At 40.4% G+C, this 18306-nt stretch overlaps 1 protein-coding gene across 1 annotated transcript in view; it reads right to left on the bottom strand.

Moving 5' to 3' along the window:
* Positions 1-14750, bottom strand: part of CNST (consortin, connexin sorting protein) — a 108993-nt gene extending 94243 nt beyond the window's left edge. Inside the window, exon 1 of the mRNA XM_059144979.1 lies at positions 14404-14750. The gene's annotated coding sequence lies outside the window, so the exon portion shown is untranslated. The remainder of the gene's footprint in view (positions 1-14403) is intronic.
* Between the last annotated feature and the right edge of the window lie 3556 nt (positions 14751-18306).

Genomic DNA, 18306 nt, shown 5'->3' with positions numbered 1-18306 from the left:
GGTCCACTTCAGCAACCTTCAGAGAAGGCATTAACTTGGCAGTGTCCCACCAAAAAAGAGAGAGGGCAGGCTATTTTCTAAAAAGGTAAAAACCAAAATCAATCGTTTAAGCTTTTTGAAGTAAAAAAGTTACTTTGTTTCTTGTTAGAACAGGACTTCCAGGGGCACCTGGGTGGCTCAGTGGGTTAGGCCTCTGCCTTCGGTTTCGGTCATGATCTCAGGATCAAGCCCCGAACAGGGCTCTCTGCTTGGTGGAGAGCCTGCTTCCCCCCACCCCTGCCTACTTGTGATCTCTCCATCAGATAAATAAATAAAGTCTTTAAAAAAAAAGAACAAGACTTCCTAATGTTTCCATGCTGGTGCTCCTCTGAATTCTGAAGATCATGTTTTCATGGCCTCCTAAAGGCAAAGTTAACGTCTTTTATGAACATAGTTTACTGAGTGCCTACGAAGTACATACCGCCAGGCAGAAGGGGAAAAGGGAACAGGATAAAAAAGGGTTAAAAAGAAAACCACAGGCCCAAAATGGCTTCACTTTGGCCAAGTTGCCAAACTGGGGCTCCATAAGCTCACCTGCCTGCAGTTCCAACCCTCCCTAGAAATGCAGTCTTAACTGGTCGTCAGGAATGTTCTGGTCAGTGCTAAGAAGGCAATCTATCTCCCAAAGGAATTTGAGGTAATCCACTAATAATATCCTTACATAAAAAAAAAAAAACAAAAACAAGACTTATGTCCCCCCAAAAAGGTGACCTCATCTGCAATAATCCTTTCTTCTGTGTATGACCTCCTTGTCCTGCTTTTTAAAGCCTTTCCCATCTGCGGAGCTTCCCTCGACTTGCTAGGTGCAGTGGTGCCTGATTCATGAGTCAGGTTATAAAGCCGATTAGATTTTCAAGTGTACTGGATTGAATTTTTTTAATCAAAGAATTAAGAAGTGTAATCTCCAGGACTACTCATTCTATTTGAGGAGACAGAGCACATGTACATGGAACAACAGTAAAAGACAAGCTGTTAGTAGCGATTGGGAGTCGGGGAAAAGAAGAAAGTGATAAAGCAGAAATAACATGGGGTTGCGAGTAGTGAAATCTGCATTCTAATCCAAGCCCTGTTCACAGCTTGTTTGAAAAGCTTGGGCAAGCCATCTCTCTGAGTCTTAATTTGCTCAGCAATAAAAACATGGGCCCTTTCAACTGTAACCCTTTATGCCATATTTTTCTTGAATGGTTTCACTTAAAAAACATAATAATAATTATGATGGTCCTTAAGCACTGACATGATATCTTATTTTTACTTATAATCCCAAATATGTAAAAACAGAATGTTTATGTGCTTATAACTCCAATATGACTATTAAACCAAAACAAATTTAAAAATTAATTTAAAAAACAATAAAATTAAAATAGCATCAATTTAATATGATGTTCACTGCTCTGTAAAAATTCGATTTCTGGTCACAACTTGAAAATGGTATTAACTGTGATGACCTTGAATAAGCTCATATTATTTTCTTGTAGCTCATCAAAATGAACATTCTAATAAGTTCACTTTATTCCTTTTTGCACTTCTCTGTATTTTATACATCTTATGTGATAAACATGCATTTTTTTCCAATTGAGTTTTTAAAAATCATAGCCTTGTTGAGATAAAACTCACATTTCTGTATAATTTACACATTTAAAATGTACAGTTCAACTGTTTTTGGTATATTCACAAAGGTGTGCAACTCTGTCACAAGAAATTTTAGAGTATTTCCTCATCACTCCAGAAAGGATCTCCCCACTCTCTCATAGGCATACACCTAGTAAGAGTCACTTTACAGGGGCGCCTGGGTGGCTCAGTGGGTTAAAGCCTCTGCCTTCGGCTCAGGTCATGATCCCAGGGTCCTGGGATCGAGCCCCGAATCAGGCTCTCTGCTTGGCAGGGGACTGCTTCCCTTCCTCTCTCTGCCTGCCTCTCTGCCTACTTGTGATCTTATCTGTCAAGTGAATAAATAATGAAAAATCTTAAAAAAAAAAAAAAGTCACTTTACATTCTGTCAGCTCCCTCTCCCCCCAACCCCAGGCACCCACTTAACCACAAATCTACTTTGTCTCCATGGATTTGCCTATTCTAAATATTTCATATAAACAGAATCAGACAGTATGTGGTTTGGGCCTGGCTTATTTTGTTTGGTATAATGTTTTCAAGATACATCCATGTGGCAACATATTACCAATACCTCATTTCTTTTATTGCCAAAACATATTCCATTGTATCAACATAGCACATTTTATCCACTCCTCAGCTGACAGATATTTGAGCTGTTTCTACTTTTTGGCTACTGTGAGTAATACTGATATATTCATTCGGATACAAGACTTTTTCTTTCTTGAACACCTGTTTTCAATTCTTTTCAGTATATACCTAGAAGTGGAACTGCTGGGTCATATGCTAAGTTGATGTTTAAGTTACTGAGAAACCACATTTTTCACAGTTGTCACATCATTTTATATTCCTACCAGCAACGTGTAAGGGTTCCAATTTCTTCATCTCAAGTACAAAGAGTTATCTCATTGTGGTTTTTATTTGCATTTCCCTGATGGCTAGTGAGCATCTTTTCATGTGTTTACTGGCCACGTGCATATTTTTTTTGGAGAAAGTTCTATTCAGATACTTTGCCCATTTTTAAACTGGATTACTTGTCTTTTCATGGAATTGTAAGTTGTATTATTTTTATACTCAGAAAACATGTAGGGGTGCCTGGCTGGCTCAGTCGGTACAGCATGTAACTCTTGACCTTGGAGTTGTAAATTCAAGCCCTATGTTGGGTGTAGAGATTAGTTAAAAATAAAATCTCTTAGGGTGCCTGGGTGGCTCAGTGGGTTGAAGCCGCTGCCTTCGGCTCAGATCCTGATGCCAGGGTCCTGGAATCGAGCCCCAAATCGGGCTCTCTAATCAGCGGGGAGCCTGCTTCCTCCTCTTTCTCTGCCCACCTCTCTGCCTACTTGTGACCTCTGCCTGTCAAATAAATAAATAAAATCTTTTTTAAAAAATAAATAAATAAAATAAAATCTCTTAGGGTGCCTGGGTGGCTCAGTTGGTTAAGCAACTGCCTTCAGCTCAGGTCATGATCCTGGGGGTCCCAGGATCGAGTCCCGAATCAGGCTCTAATCCCACATTGGGCTCCCTGCTGAGCAGGAAGTCTGCTTCTCCCTCTGACTTTCCCCATCTTGTGCTCTCTCTCTCTCTCTCATTCTCTCCCTCTCAAATAAATAAATAAAATCTTTTTTAAAAATCTTTCAAAAAAAGAAAGAAAAAACTTTAAAAAGCCTTGAACATGTTAAATTTTTTTCTTTTTTATCACTAGGAATGTAATAGTTGATACAAAAAATGAGAGTTGTGTTAGTAAAGAAACCTTCCCCATTCCTGATAGACTCCTTTACTCACCTCTGGGGAGGTATACTGATTTAGTGTTTGGTAAATTTGGTAATTACTAAACTTGGTGGGTCAGTCACCTTCTTTCTTCCTCAAGTGAGCCTCCCGGCCAAGAACACTCTGCTGTGCTCTGTTGTTTTAGCCAGGCAGGCGCCTGGACATGAAAAGACATGGAGGAGATTAAGAATGAATCAAAATATTAGATAGATGGACAAGAAGGACAGGTGGGATAGGACAGGCACTTCAATACAGGTACAAAGGGGGTGCCTGGGTGGCTCAGTGGATTAAAGCCTCTGCCTTCAGCTCAGGTCATGATCCCAGGGTCCTGGGATCCAGCCCCGCATCCGGCTCTCTGCTTGGCGGGAAGCCTGCTTATCTTTCTCTCTCTGCCTGCCTTTCTGCCTACTTGTGATCTCTGTCTGTCAAATAAATAAGTAAAATCTTAAAAAAAAAAAAAAAATTACAGGTACAAAGACCAGGAGTTTTTAGAGAAAACTGACTGGCTGGCTGGGGAAAGCAAGAGGAGTAGCAGGAGGCCTCCTGAACTCATTACTGCCTGTATTTTAGCTCAAATCCCAACTCCCAAGCCTTGTTACCAGTCTCTCAGCAACCCATCTCTCTTTATTCCATACTAGTCTTTTATAAAATGTCTTCCCTAACTACAATGAGCAACTTATTTACCTCTAAAATGTACATGGATTTTTTTTTTAAGATTTTTATTTATTTATTTGACAGAGATCACAAGTAGGCAGAGAGGCAGGCAGAGAGAGAGAGGGAAGCAGGTTCCCCATTGGGCAGAGCCCAATGAAGGACTCAATCCCAGGACCCCGGGATCATGATGTGAGCCAAGGGCAGAGACTTTTTTTTTAATTAATTTATTTATGTGAAAGACAGAGATCAGAAGCAGGCAGAGAGAGAGAGTGGAGGAAGCAGGCTGTCTGCCAAGCAGAGAGCCCGATACAGGGCTTGATCCCGGGACTCTGGGATTATGACATGAGCCAAAGGCAGAGGCTTTAACCCACTGGAGCCACCCAGGCACCCCAAGGCTTTAACCCACTGAGCCATCCAGGCGCCCTAAAATGTACATGGATTTTTAAAAACAAGATATGTAGTATTGGTAAGGGTTCAATGAAATACACATTGAAACAGGCCCCTCAGTCTGAATGTAAATTGGCACAATGTATCAGGAAACAACTTCACAATATGTAGCAAGAATATCAAAACAGTTAAGACCTAGTAGTTTTATTTCTGAAGATTGATGGGGAAAGAAACACTCTGAATATCAACAAAAAACAAAAAAAAAAAAAAAAGAAGAAGGGGGGAGGGATCTTCTATGCACAAAGCTGGACGTGGAGGCATCCTTTTAAAGTCTTATTTTGTTCCAGAAACTGTTCTGCATAATTCCATTCACATTACTTCAGTTAATCTTTGTAACTCCAATGAAGTATTATTTCCCCCATCTACACATGCAAAAACTAGGGGGAAAAGTGTTTCGATAGTTTGTGCAAGGTCTCTGTGGCAGTCAGTGACAAACGGGAAACAACCTACATGTTCAATGACAGAGGAGCAACTCCCTCAGCCGTTTATACTCCAAGTGTTACAAAGTCACAAAATATGTACATTATGAATCTACAATACAGTGACTGAAGTAGATTCTGAAACACATCACAGGATCTCAACTGTGTTCACACACTGCAGAGACTGAAAGTAAATACACAAAACTGTTACCAGTTCCTTTTCTTGGTCAATGGGAGTACAAGTGATTTTTTTTTTCTTTTTTGGCACTTTTCTATATTTTGCATATTTAAAGATATGTTTTAACTTTTCTTTTGTTTGTTTCTATTTGACAGAGAGAGAGAGATCACAAGTAGGCAGAGAGGGGGCAGGAAGCTCCCTGCTGAGCAGAGAGCCTGACTCAGGGCTCTATCCTAGGACCCTGACTCAGGGCTCTATCCTAGGACCCTGAGATCATGACCTAAGCTGAAGGCAGAGGCTTAACCCACTGAGCCACCCAGGTGCCCTAAAGATATATTTTTATACTAAAAAAATTTTTTTAAGTTGAATCACTAGGTGCCTGAGTGGCTCAGTAGGTTAAGTATCTGACTCTTGGTTTCAGCTCAGATCATGATCAGGGTTCTGGTATGAAGCCCTGCATAGGCTCCACACTCACTGGGGAGTCTGTTTGAGATCCTCTCACTCCCTCTCCCGCTGCCCCTCCCCCTGGCTCTACCTCATGTGTGTTCTCTCTCTCTAAAATAAATAAAATTTTGGGATCCTGGGTGGCTCAATGGGTTAAGCCTCTGCCTTCAGCTCAGGTCAGAGTCTCAGGGTCCTGGGAATAAGCCCTGCATCAGGTTCTCTGCTCAGCAGGGAGCCTGCTTACCCCTCTCCCTGCCTCTCTGCCTACTTGTTTTCTCTCTCTCTCTGTGTCAAATAAATTTTTTAAAAATCTTTAAGATAAATAAAATCTTAAAAAAGTAGAATCAAGAACGTATTTTTTTTTTAAAGATTTTATTTATTCGACAGAGAGAGATCACAAGTAGGCAGAGAGGCAGGCAGAGAGAGAGGAGGAAGCAGGCTCCCCACCGAGCAGAGATCCCGATGCGGGGCTCGATCCCAGGACCCTAGGATCATGACCCGAGCCGAAAGCAGAGGCTTTAACCCACTGAGCCGCCCAGGCGCCCCAAGAACGTATTTTTTTTTAAAGATTTTATTTATTTATTTGACAGAGAGAAATCACAAGTAGATGGAGAGGCAGGCAGAGAGAGAGAGGGAAGCGGGCTCCCCGCTGAGCAGAGAGCCCGATGCGGGCCTCGATCCCAGGACCCTGAGATCACGACCGGAGCTGAAGGCAGCGGCTTAACCCACTGAGCCACCCAGGCACCCCTCAAGAACGTATTTTTAAAAAACCACTAATAATGCTACCATTAATCTAAATACTACTCTTTAAAAAGAAAATAATACAAGTAAATACAAGGTTATCACAAAAGTTTAGCAAATTTAAAACAAAACACACCATTTACTAAGTGCTTTCTGTATGCTACACCCTATGGAAGGTAATCACTTTGACACACATTATCTCATATAATATATTGAGGGTTTTCTTCCTTTTGGGATGTGTGTTTATTCACCATTTCAGAAGACAGCCATTGCTTTTTTTGTTCTATTTTAGAACCATCAAAGAGTTGCCTGAAATATCTGCCAATAACCTAGAGAAACAGGAGTTCCTTCAAAGCCATTTTTCAAGGGCATAAAGTATAGACCTCTACTGAGGAACGTTACAGATCTTAGAAATGAACTCATCTCAACTGTTACAGAATCCATACCTGTGCGTTCACTAAATCCTAAGTCAAAAAGGTGGCATTTGAAATTTCGATAATATAAAAAAATAAAATTCTATACAATATTTACTGAATTTTTATAACTTATACTAAACAACAAAGTTTTTCATGTATTTTTCTTTCCCTGTCTAGAAAACTAAAACAAATCTACATTCAGCTGTTCATGACATTAAGAAATAAAATTATGTAAATATACTTAAGATGCATATTTTTCATCAAATATTTAGGTGAAAACTGATTTCCACTGTTTTTCTCACAGTATTTAGTATAATGTGGTTCACCTATGGGCTCAAACATTAGCCATTAACCTGACAGGACCTAATGCTGGGTTTGGATTTATACACAAGCCACTATATTTCAAAATTATTCACCAAAATGTGTATGAATGTTGTAATGTGTACATGCACTTGTATACTGTAGTGTGTAGGTTCATGTGGATTATCAGTAACATTAAGTAATGAATTCAACTAGGATAAAGAACATAATCCATACAGCACCAAACACAATTTTTTTTAAAGATTTTTATTTATTTGACAGACAGAGAGCACCAGTAGGCAGAGAGGCAGGCGGGGGGGGGGGGCGGGCAGGCTCCCCGCCGAAGCAGAGCCTGATGCGGGACTCCATCCCAGGACCCTGGAATCATGACCTGAGCCGAAGGTAGCAGCTTAACCCACTTAGCCACCCAGGAGCCCCATCCAACACAATTTTAACACTATTTTTAAATCACAAAACCTAAGCCAGGAGTTCTCTAGCTTAGTTTCTATTCTGCTTTTGAACAAGAAGTAAAAACTCATTAATTCTGTCATTTCCAAAGTTACTAGGAAAATTTCAAAATGAGTTCAGGCCGACATATTTACTCTTAATTAAGGCTCTCACTGTCTCACATAGCCCTTTCTTTCTTTCTTTTATTTTTTTTTTAAAGATTTTATTTATTTATTTGACAGAGAGAAACCACAAGTAGCCAGAGACACAGGCAGAGAGAGAGGAGGAAGCAGGCTCCCCACAGAGCAGAGAGCCCGGATGTGGGGCTCCAACACAGGACCCTGGGACCATGACCTAAGCCAAAGGCAGAGGCCCCAACCCACTGAGCCACCCAGGCACCCCTCTTTCTTTCTTTTAAAGATTTCATTTATTTATTTGACAGACAGAGATCACGAGCAGGCAGAGAGGCAGGCGGGGCGGGGGGCTGGGGGGAGGCTCCCCACTGAGCAGAGAGCCCAATGTGGGGCTCGATCCCAGGACCCTGGAATCATGTCCTGAGCTGAAGGCAGAGGCTTTAACCCACTGAGCCACCCAGGCGCCCCCTCACATAGCCCTTTCAATCCATCCTGCATATCAAAGGCAGATTTCTCTGCTGAAAACGAGTACTTGGTGTTTTACAATAAAAAGAATGACTTGATACGTTTGTGGAATAAGTATTTCTTCATGTCTCAATGATCTCTGGTGACATCATACTGTCTGGCCAGTGCAGCCAGTATCACCAATTTTATATTGTTACTGGCACCAAAGCAATCTCTGCACCTCAGATGAGCCCCCAACATCTCCACAGGCCACTCTCAGCATCCCATGTTCCGGCCCTCAATTTCTACTCCTCCGTACTGTCAACTGCTTTCTGCCGTCACCCCTCCCACCATTAGCCAGTTCAAACACATCAAGAACTCCAGACTTGCGCATTTTTGTCTGGTTAATAGTGACATGTTGACTTATATCTAGAGCACACTGAAAGTTGGTAGAGAGGCAGGAAAAAAGACAGGTGTAAAAGTGAATATTCTTTCGGGGTGCCTTTGGTGGCTCAGTTGGTTAAGGTTAAGTGTCTACCTTCAGTGCAGCGTCCTGGGATCGAGTCCCGCATTGGGCTTCCTACTCAGGGGGGAGTCTGCCTCTTCCTCTTCCTCTGCCCTTCTCCCCTGCTCTTGCTCTTTTGCTTGCTTGCTCTCCCCCAGATAAATAAAATCTTCTTTAAAAAAAAAAAAAGTGAATATGCTTTCTTTTAGTTATTCAAAAGAATGTATTTTGATGGGGTTTTAGGAAAAGATAGAATGCGAGGGCAAGGCAGTTTACTCTAGGTTACAAATTCTAAAAAGATAAACCAATAGAGAAAAAAAAATTGTCCTGGAGAAGGATACTTTAGGGTGCTTTAAAAGATTATTGGTAGAAAAATAAATAAATCAATAAAAGATTATTGGTAGAATACGATTTTCCCCGAAGATGTTTTATTTCAGTGGTGAAGAGTCCCTGAAGAAAACTATATGATAAAAAGAACTACTACTAAATACACTCTAGTATAGCCTATGTCTGTGTACTCAAAATATACTTGTACTCACTTTCTTCCTGACAAATCCATCTGACATCTTAAGTAGCATGAGAGACCAATGGATTCTGACTCTAAATTAAAGCTTCTTATTAACTTCAACTACAGACAAAATACTAATTTTTGAATAACCATGTTTTCCTCAAGTTAAAATTTATCTACATTTTCTCTGTGGAGCATGATCACTTTTGCAATAGAGAAGGCAGGAGAGGAAAGAGGGAAGGAGTAGGGTTTATACTCCTCCCCCACTTCAAGTCTCTAATAAACCATGACCTGTTCTGACTTTTGAACTTTCCATAGAAGAACAGAAACCAAAAGGTGAGGTAAGGCAGAATAGGTTTTGGGGCATTATGGGTATCTTTCCACATATTCTGAGGAGCTAGAACAGAATGGAAACTCTACAGCAAAGGTTAGACAAAATACACAGTACTATACAAGTGTATAGCAGTTATAAGACAGACATTCTTAGAATATAAGAATCCATAAGTGTTCTTGGAACAGAATTTTTGCTCATGTTTTGCATGCATAGGAATATACTCTTTGAAGCTGTCAGGGAAGGCAAGCCATTTTAGCAAAGGTCAAAGCCATGTTGGGGTTCATTAGGGAATCCCTACATTTTCCCCAGGTAACAGCTGAAAAAGGACATAAAGCCAGTAGGCATCAAAATCCACAAAATTATAATTAAAAAAGAGGCCACTTGGTATAATTAAAAACTATCTCCCAAATTAAACGTTCTTTTACTTTAGGTGAATGTTAAACATCTTTCTCTGGCTTGTGAAAATATGAGATTTGGTGAATAGAAGACCTAGGAGATCAATTTTTAAGCTGGAGTTCAGATCTAAGACTAAGAAGAGAAACCATTTTTTTCTCTCCTCATTCACCAAACCTGTATTATAGGATTTAAATAAGGAAGTCAAATGACCTTGTCGCTACTTTTAGCTCTTTGCATAGCTTTCCCAGTGCTACAGGCATAGCTCTAACTGGGATGGTAAAGAACTCCACAACAACAACACATTTTTTTTAACTACTGGAGCAAAAGCAAGTGGTTACTTTGTAAGGTGTTGAAGAAAATAAAGCCTGGTGACTGAATTTGGATTAAGAAGTCACAAATGAGTATAAAGCCTTTTCCAGGAAAAAAAAAATTATGAAAAATTTCATAATTTACTGATCAGCATAGTTTCCACGAACTTTCACTCTTTTCTGAGTTGAACTTGAGGGAGGAAATCACAACTACTTTGGTATGAACCCTTTTAAGTCCTGAGTTAACTAAACCATCTTCATGCTCCACAAGCAGGGGAAAAAGAAAAACTGAAGGAAGTAATCTGACACAAAAGAAATAACTCCACTAGTTTCCAATAAATAAAATACATTTTCACAAAAATAAGTGCTCATAGGAGCGCCTGGGGTGGCTCAGTCATTAAGTGTCTACCTTTGGCTCAGGTCATGATTCCAGGGTCCTGGGATGGAGCCCAGTTTGAGCCCCACAGTGGGCCCCGTTCAGCAAGGGGTCTCCTTCTCCCTCTCCCACTCCTTCTGCTTGTGTTCCCTCTCTCCCTGTCAAGAAAATAAATAAAATCTTAAAAAAAAAAAGTTCTCATTGAAAAATCTTAAGCAATGTTTTTCAGTTCCTCTAAAAACGTTTTTGAGATATAGTTGTACAGTTTTATTACCTGCAAAAAAGAAAAGTAGCAAGAAAAGCAATGTATGCATAAAAGTAAAATGTAAGTGGTATGCTCACAAACAACAGCATTCTGTATCTTATCATAAAGTTCACATATTTTAAGGAAATTATTTCAAAGTCTCTAGTATAAAAGATGCTTTAAAATATTAGTTTGCCTTCGTACTAATTAGAAAACCACAACCACTGAATGCACTGAATTTTCTAGATGCATTTAACAGAGGAAAAAAAACAGTAATTATTCAGCTAGGTAGCAGTCTTCCAGGAAAAACAGAGTAAGTATTCTCATAAGAGTATTTAGCAGATACAACAATTAGAAAATATTGCTAATTCCTAAAATCGCCTAAGTACTGTCATTTAAAATGTCAAAAGACCAAATGTCAATAAAGGCGACAGTGTTGCTTACTGCTTCAGCATTCTTCCTACAGTCAAACAGAAAAATAAACTTAATTTGTCAGTATTTTGACAGACACATTACTATCTTTCCTTTCCACATGGCTAATGATGACAGAAAAAGAGGAAGTTCTAAGAGAGGGCAGGGAGGAGCAGGGTGTTACTATTACTACTAAGTTTCTATCTCCAAATACTTCAGACAGCAGAATCTCACAACAGCGTTTGAAGAAAAGATTCTTCAAGATTCAGAAAAGTTTTACATGACGTTATCATGTTCAGACATGATTTTCCTTTTTCTTTTATTGAGGTATAATTGACCAGTGATATACTTCTTTAAAAATATTACAAATAAATTATTTCAAATGTGTGAAAAACAAAAGTATTCCCTGGTTAAAAGAAAATATAATTTCCCCCAAGGGAATGATTCCTAAATAAACAAAAGAGCCTGTATTTGTGTGAATCTTCAGGGACTCAGAGAGAATGCTCCACAACAGTAGCAAGACACAGACACAGTGAGTATGTGAGTAGAATTTCTCAATTAAAAAAAAAATCCATAGAGAGGCCACTTCAATCATTTAAGATCTTCTTTAAAAATTGAGAACTGCTGGTCAGTTGGTTAAGCGGCTGCCTTTGGCTCAGGTCATGATGCCGGCGTCATGGGACTGAGTCCCACATTGGGCTCCTTGCTCAGTGGGGAGCCTGCTTCTGCCTTTGCCTCTGTCTGCCATTCTGTCTGCCTGTGCTCACTCTCTCTCTCTCTGACAAAGGAGTGAAATCTTTGGGAGAAAAAAAAAATTGAGGACTGCTGGGGCACCTGGGTGGCTCAGTCAGTTAAGCATCTGCCTTCGGCTCAGGTCATGATCCCAGAGTCCTGGGATGGAGCCCTATATGGGTTTTCTGCTAGGCGGGGAGCCTGCTTCTCCCTCTCCAGCTCCCCTATGCTTGTTGTGTTCCCTCTCTCGATATCTGTGTCATAAATAAATAAAAATCTTTAAAAAAATAAATAAAAATAAAAATAGAGAACTGCCAAACTCTCAATTACTTTTCCTCAAATTTAAAAAAAAAATTGCCAAACATGGACGGGACTGGAAGAGATTATGCTGAGTGAAATAAGTCAAGCAGACAGAGTCAATTATCATGTGGTTTCACTTATTTGTGGAGCATAACAAATAGCATAGAGGACAAGGGGAGATGGAGAGGAGAAGGGAGTTGAGGGAAATTGGAAGAGGAGGTGAACCATGAGAGACTATGGACTCTGAAAAGCAATCTGAGGGTTTTGAAGGGGTGGGGGGGTGGGAGGTTGGGGTACCAGGTGGTGGGTATTAGAGAGGGCACGGATTGCATGGAGCACTGGGTGTGGTACAAAAACAATGAATACTATTATGTGGAAAATAAATTTTAAAAATTAATTTTTAAAAAATTGCCAAGACTAATTTGTAGTAACAAAATACATTATCTTTTTTATTCCATTAAAATGGTGTCAATGGACAGTCATCTAGATTTAAATACAAATTAAAACACCACATTCTCCTACTATAATGTACATGTATATCTCACCAAACAAGCACCATCCAATCACTTCTCCTTCCCCAAGTCTATCTCTGATACTTTAATATATGCCAGATCTACAATGACCAGACTTTACAAAGGAATTTTGTTTGCTGACCACATAATTTAAGATTTCTTTATGCCATAAAGGTTGGGGAGGGAGCATTTCTCTTAGATTATATTAAATATTAAATCTTTCAGGTGAATTTTGCCACCGAATTTTAATATTCAATGTAGATGTAAACAGTGCAAATAAAGTTGTATTTAGGGAAGTTTAACAAGATATACAAATCTAGGGGCTCCTGGGTGGCTCAGTTGGTTAAGCACGTGACTTCTGAGTTCAGTTCAGGTCATGATCTTGAGGTCCTGAAATGGTGTCCCATGTCTGGCTCCAAGCTGGCCATGGCACCTGCTTGGGATTCTCTTACCCTCTGGCCCTCCCCTTGCTCTTGCTCTCTCTAAAAAATTTTTTTTAAAAAACTTAAAAAAAAAAGGGGGTGCCTGGGTTAAGCCTCTGCCTTTGGCTTAGGTCATGATCTCAGGGTCCTGGGATCGAGCCCCGCATTGGGCTCTTTGATCGGCAGGGAGCCTGCTTCTCCTCTCTCTCTGCCTGTCTCTCTGCCTGCTTGTGATCTCTCTCTCTCTCTCTCTCTCTCTCTGTGTCAAGTAAATAAATAAAATTAAAAAAAAAAAAAAAATTAGGGGCGCCTGGGTGGCTCAGTGGGTTAAGCCGCTGCCTTCGGCTCGGGTCATGATCTCAGGGTCCTGGCATCGAGCCCCACATCGGGCTCTCTGCTCAGCGGGGAGCCTGCTTCCCCCTCTCTCTCTGCCTGCCTCTCTGCCGACTTGTGATCTCTCTCTATCAAATAAATAAATAAAAATCTTTAAAAGAAAAAAAAAATAAATAATTTAAAAAAGAATATATAAGTCGAGATAGGAATAATGATGGGTCCCATTGATCCCACTGAAATCAGTTAGCTGCAGGATTAGTTTTCCAATAGAGTTATCTTTCACTTTTTTTTTTTTTTTAAAGATTTTTATTTATTTATTTGACAGAGAGAAATCACAAGTAGGCAGAGAGGCCGGCAGAGAGAGAGAGAGGAGGAAGCAAAGCAGGCTCCCTGCTGAGCAGAGAGCCCGATGCGGGACTCGATCCCAGGACCCTGAGATCATGACCTGAGCCGAAGGCAGTGGCTTAACCACTGAGCCATCCAGGCACCCTATCTTTCACTTTTAACATAGCTGAACAAGAGATGGTTCCATGTCAATCACCCCATTGCAAAAACAACTTAAAGCACATACCTAGCCAGCACGTCATTAGTTTTCTATAAAAAGTGCAATATATTTCCCTCAGGTCATGATCCCCCAATCGTGGAATTGAGCCTTGCCTTGGGGTCCCTGCTTAGTGGGGAGTCTACTTCTCCCCTCTCTCCCCAGTTCTCTCTCTCTCTCGAATATATAAAATCTTTTTTTGTTTTTAAATAGTGCCATATTTCCTTTTAAATTTATCTAAACCACCACACGCACGTTGTTTGCTAGTAATCAGGCTCCCAGCCTTTTAGTGCCAAAAATTAAACCCTTTCTTTCTGAATTTTGCTGATAAGATTTTCTCTTTCCTTTGACAAGCAATGCCATCATAGAGAGGAGCACATTTACAAAATTCTAAGCCACATCTGAAACTGATTCAGAAAATAAGTCTACAAAAGTAGGAACTCTACCTGTTCACAGTAAAGGTCAATCTTCCTGTAGGTCTTCAAGTTCTCCCTTCTTCACAGCCACAAGTAAAGTAAACAGAGACTCACACAGGCCTTGATACACTGTTGACATGAAAACCTCAATAACTGTAACAATGACAGCCCAGGAAATGACTGAGCATTCGAATCATCTTACCACTCTCAGGAAACATGCACCTGTTCATCCTCCTCAGTGTGAATACAGTCAACACTAAGAGGAAGAGACTTCTTGGAACCTTCTTCCTGCCACACGAACTTCTCAGTTTGAATATCACAGCACCTTAGGAAATGGAGTTTTAAACTTACCCCCTAGATTTACTCCAAACTCTCAGAGTAGGAAGACATCTTAAAAATTACACAGTTGGGGGCGCCTGGGTGGCTCGGTGGGTTAGGCCTCTGCCTTCGGCTCAGGTCATGATCCCAGGGTCCCTGCTTCCTCCTCTCTCTCTCTGCCTTCCTCTCTGCCTACTGCCTACTTATGATCTCTCTCTCTGAAAAATAAATAAATAAAATCTTGAAAAAAAAAAATTACACAGTTGGGGTGCCTGGGTGGCTCAGTGGGTTAAGACTCTGCCTTTGGCTCAAGCCATGGTCTCAGCGTCCTGGGATCAAGCCCCACATTGGGCTCTATGCTCAGCAAGGAGCCTGCTACCCCCTTTCTCTCTGCCTGCCTCTCTGCCTACTTGTGACCTCTGTCAAATAAATAAATGAAATCTTTTCCTAAAAAAATCTTTTTAAAAAAATTATACAGTTATCCTATAGCTATGTGCTGCTCAGTAAGGTCCTAGCCATTTGCTATGTACATGTAGTTACTAAGCACTTGAAATGTGGCTGGTCTGAATTCAAATGTACTCTAAGTATAAAAAACAGATTTTGTGGATGAAGCATGAGAGAATGCAAAATATCTCATTATTACCAAATCGATTACATCTAAAAGTATATGGATTAAATAAAATATATTATTAATTTCACTTTTTAAAAAAAGATTATTTATTTATTTATTTGACAGACAGAGATCACATGTAGGCAGAGAGACAGAAAGGGAAGCCGGCTCCCTGCCAAGCAAAGAACCCGATGCGGGGCTCAATCCCAGAACCCTGGGATCATGACCTGAGCCAAAGGCAGAGGCTTTAACCCACTGAGCCACCCAGGCGCCCCTTAATTTCACTTTTTAATTTGTTATTTTTTATTTAGGAGACTTTACATTGCTCATATGGCTTGCATTTACAGTTGGATTGTTACAGACCTACAGTCTCTATAGCAATGCTTATAAATTCACACCTTTATTTTTTATTTATTTTTTAATTTTTTTTTAAAGATCTCATTTATTTATTTGACAGAGGTCACAAGCAGGCAAGAGAGGCCACAGAGAGAGAGTGAGAAGCAGGCTCCCTGCTGAGCAGAGAGCCCGATGTAGGGCTCAATCCCAAGACCCTGGGACTATGACCTGAGAGGAAGGCAGAGGCTTTAACCCACTGAGGCTTTAACCAACTGAGCCACCCAGACGCCCCTAGACTCACACCTTTAGTTCTGATAGCAAACATGAGCTATCACTTGACATTTCCCAATCACGACTGCCATTTAAAAGCCAAAAGAAGGGGCGCCTGAGCGGCTCAGTTGGTTAAGCAACTGCCTTTGGCTAGGTCATGATCCTGAAGTCCCGGATCGAGTACTGCACCAGGCTCCCTGCTCAGCAGGCAGTCGGCTTCTCCCTCTGACCCTCTTTCATGCTCACTCACTGTCTCTCTCTCAAATAAATAAGTAAAATCTGAAAAATAAGTAAATAGGGCGCCTGGGTGGCTCAGTTGGTTGGGCGGCTGTCTTCAGCTCAAGTCATGACTCTGGAGTTCTGGGATCCAGTCCCGCCATCAGGTGCCCAGCCCCACAGGTAGTCGGCTTCTCCCTCAAACCCTCTCCTCGCTCATGCTCTTTCTCACTGTCTCTCTCCCAAATATATAAAATCTTTAAATAAATAAAAGCCAAAAGAAGGGTGCCTGGGTGGCTCATCAGCTGGGCTCCAAATTTTATTTTTGGATCAGGTCATAATCTTGGAGTTGTGAGGGTAGAGACCCATGTGGGGCTCCCTGCTCAGCGGGGAGTCCACTTCTTTTCCTTTCTCCCTGTGCTCTACCCACCATGTGCCCTCTAAAATAAATAATCTTTGAATAAATAATAAAAATAAAAGCCAAAATAAAAAGCAGCAATTCTTTTCTGGATCCATTGATATTATAATAAAAATAACTTAAGAACAATGTAAAAATAGAATCACTTTGCCCTAACACCATTTTAAAGAAAGATTACTTGACTTCGAAAAGGCAAAAATAGCACAGGATGCAGAAATTACATCTCTTAAGAAAATAAGGTGGGAATAAGTGACTCTTAATCTCACAAAACAAACTGAGGGTTGCCGAGGGGAGGGGTTTTGGGAGAAGGGGTTGGGATTATGGACATTGGGGAGGGCATGTGATTTGGTGAGTGCTGTGAAATGTGTAAACCTGGTGATTCACAGACCTGTACCCCTGGGGATAAAAATATATGTTTATAAAAAATAAAAAAAGTATTAAAAAAAAAAAAAAAGAAAGAAAATAAGGTGGGAAATACACAAACCAAGTGTTTCTAATAACGTAGATCAGAATGTTGATCACATCTTTAAAGTGAAATTAACATTTCTTTCATTTCCAGGACCTAGGTCCTCAGAAAGCTATATAAAATCTTATCTTTATTATTCAAGCACCCTCAACCACAACCAACCACTAACATTATAAAAAGGAAATACAACTTAATTCTCTTGTCCAAAACTAAGGGAGGAAAAAAGGAGAAGAAGAAATAAAGGAAAGAAAAAAAAACATAGCTCAAAAGCAAAATAAGAAACATCAATTTCTCTAGGGCTAGATGGGCTACCTTTAGTCCACAAACCATATGGAATAAGAAAACATATTTAAAAACAAATAACTTGCACCGTGATTTTTTTAAAAGAGTATTTTAAACGTGAGAAACAAGACATTTCTAGAAGCAAACCCTTTATTCTTTTAGCATGACATATTTCTTCTTTATTTAATTTAAAAGTACTCAGGCCTCCAGGGCTTTTGAGGAAAAAAATTACTGTATTTCTGAATCTATGAAAATATTTTTTAAAAGAGTAGAGGCGAGAGCTCTTTAAAGAATGGAGGGGGTGGGGCGACTGGGTGGCTCAGTGGGTTAAGCCTCTGCCTTCCGCTCAGGGTCTTGGGATCCCAGGGTCCTGGGATCGAGCCCTGCATCCGCTCTCTGCTCAGCAGGGAGCCTGCTTCCCCCTCTCTCTCCCCGCCTCTCAGTCTGCTTGTGATCTCTCTCTCTGTCAAATAAATTAATCAAATCTTAAAAAAGAAAGAAAGAATGGAGAGGAAAAGCTTTCTCAGGTGTCCAGAGGATCCAAGAGTCACTTCTAGAAAACTGTCAATGGGGAAACGTATAAAAAAAAGAATTTGAGGAAATTTGGACTAAGGAGTCCCCAAGGCTTCCGCAACAGTTGCTGAAACACTTTCTAAGGTGTCCTAGCAAATTTATAATCCCCAGAAGGCCACACATATTTGCCTGTCCGTTTCTTTATCCATTTTGAGATTCATCAGCTGAGTATAATCTTCAGACTTCAATTCGCCAGGTGATACATTCCTTAGAAACCTTTTCCTCGTGCATATAAATACCAAGCTCAATTACGCTCCCAGTCGAGTAAGCAGAAAGGATTGCACATATTTTAATGGGGGTGTTGATTGGCTGCAGCTTCCTGCCCTGGTGTAAAGAGTAATGGGCAAATCTCTGAGTATAATCCCTAAACCCCGGAATCACGCAAAACGAATCGAGTCTCCTAACATTGCCCAACCGGTGAAAAGATTGCCAAAATTTCCATTA

This window comes from Mustela lutreola, chromosome 14, assembly GCF_030435805.1.
Source record: "Mustela lutreola isolate mMusLut2 chromosome 14, mMusLut2.pri, whole genome shotgun sequence".
Classification (NCBI taxonomy): Eukaryota; Metazoa; Chordata; class Mammalia; order Carnivora; family Mustelidae; genus Mustela; species Mustela lutreola.
Note: the sequence above shows the minus strand (reverse complement) of the source record. Positions and strands in the feature narration are given on the sequence as shown.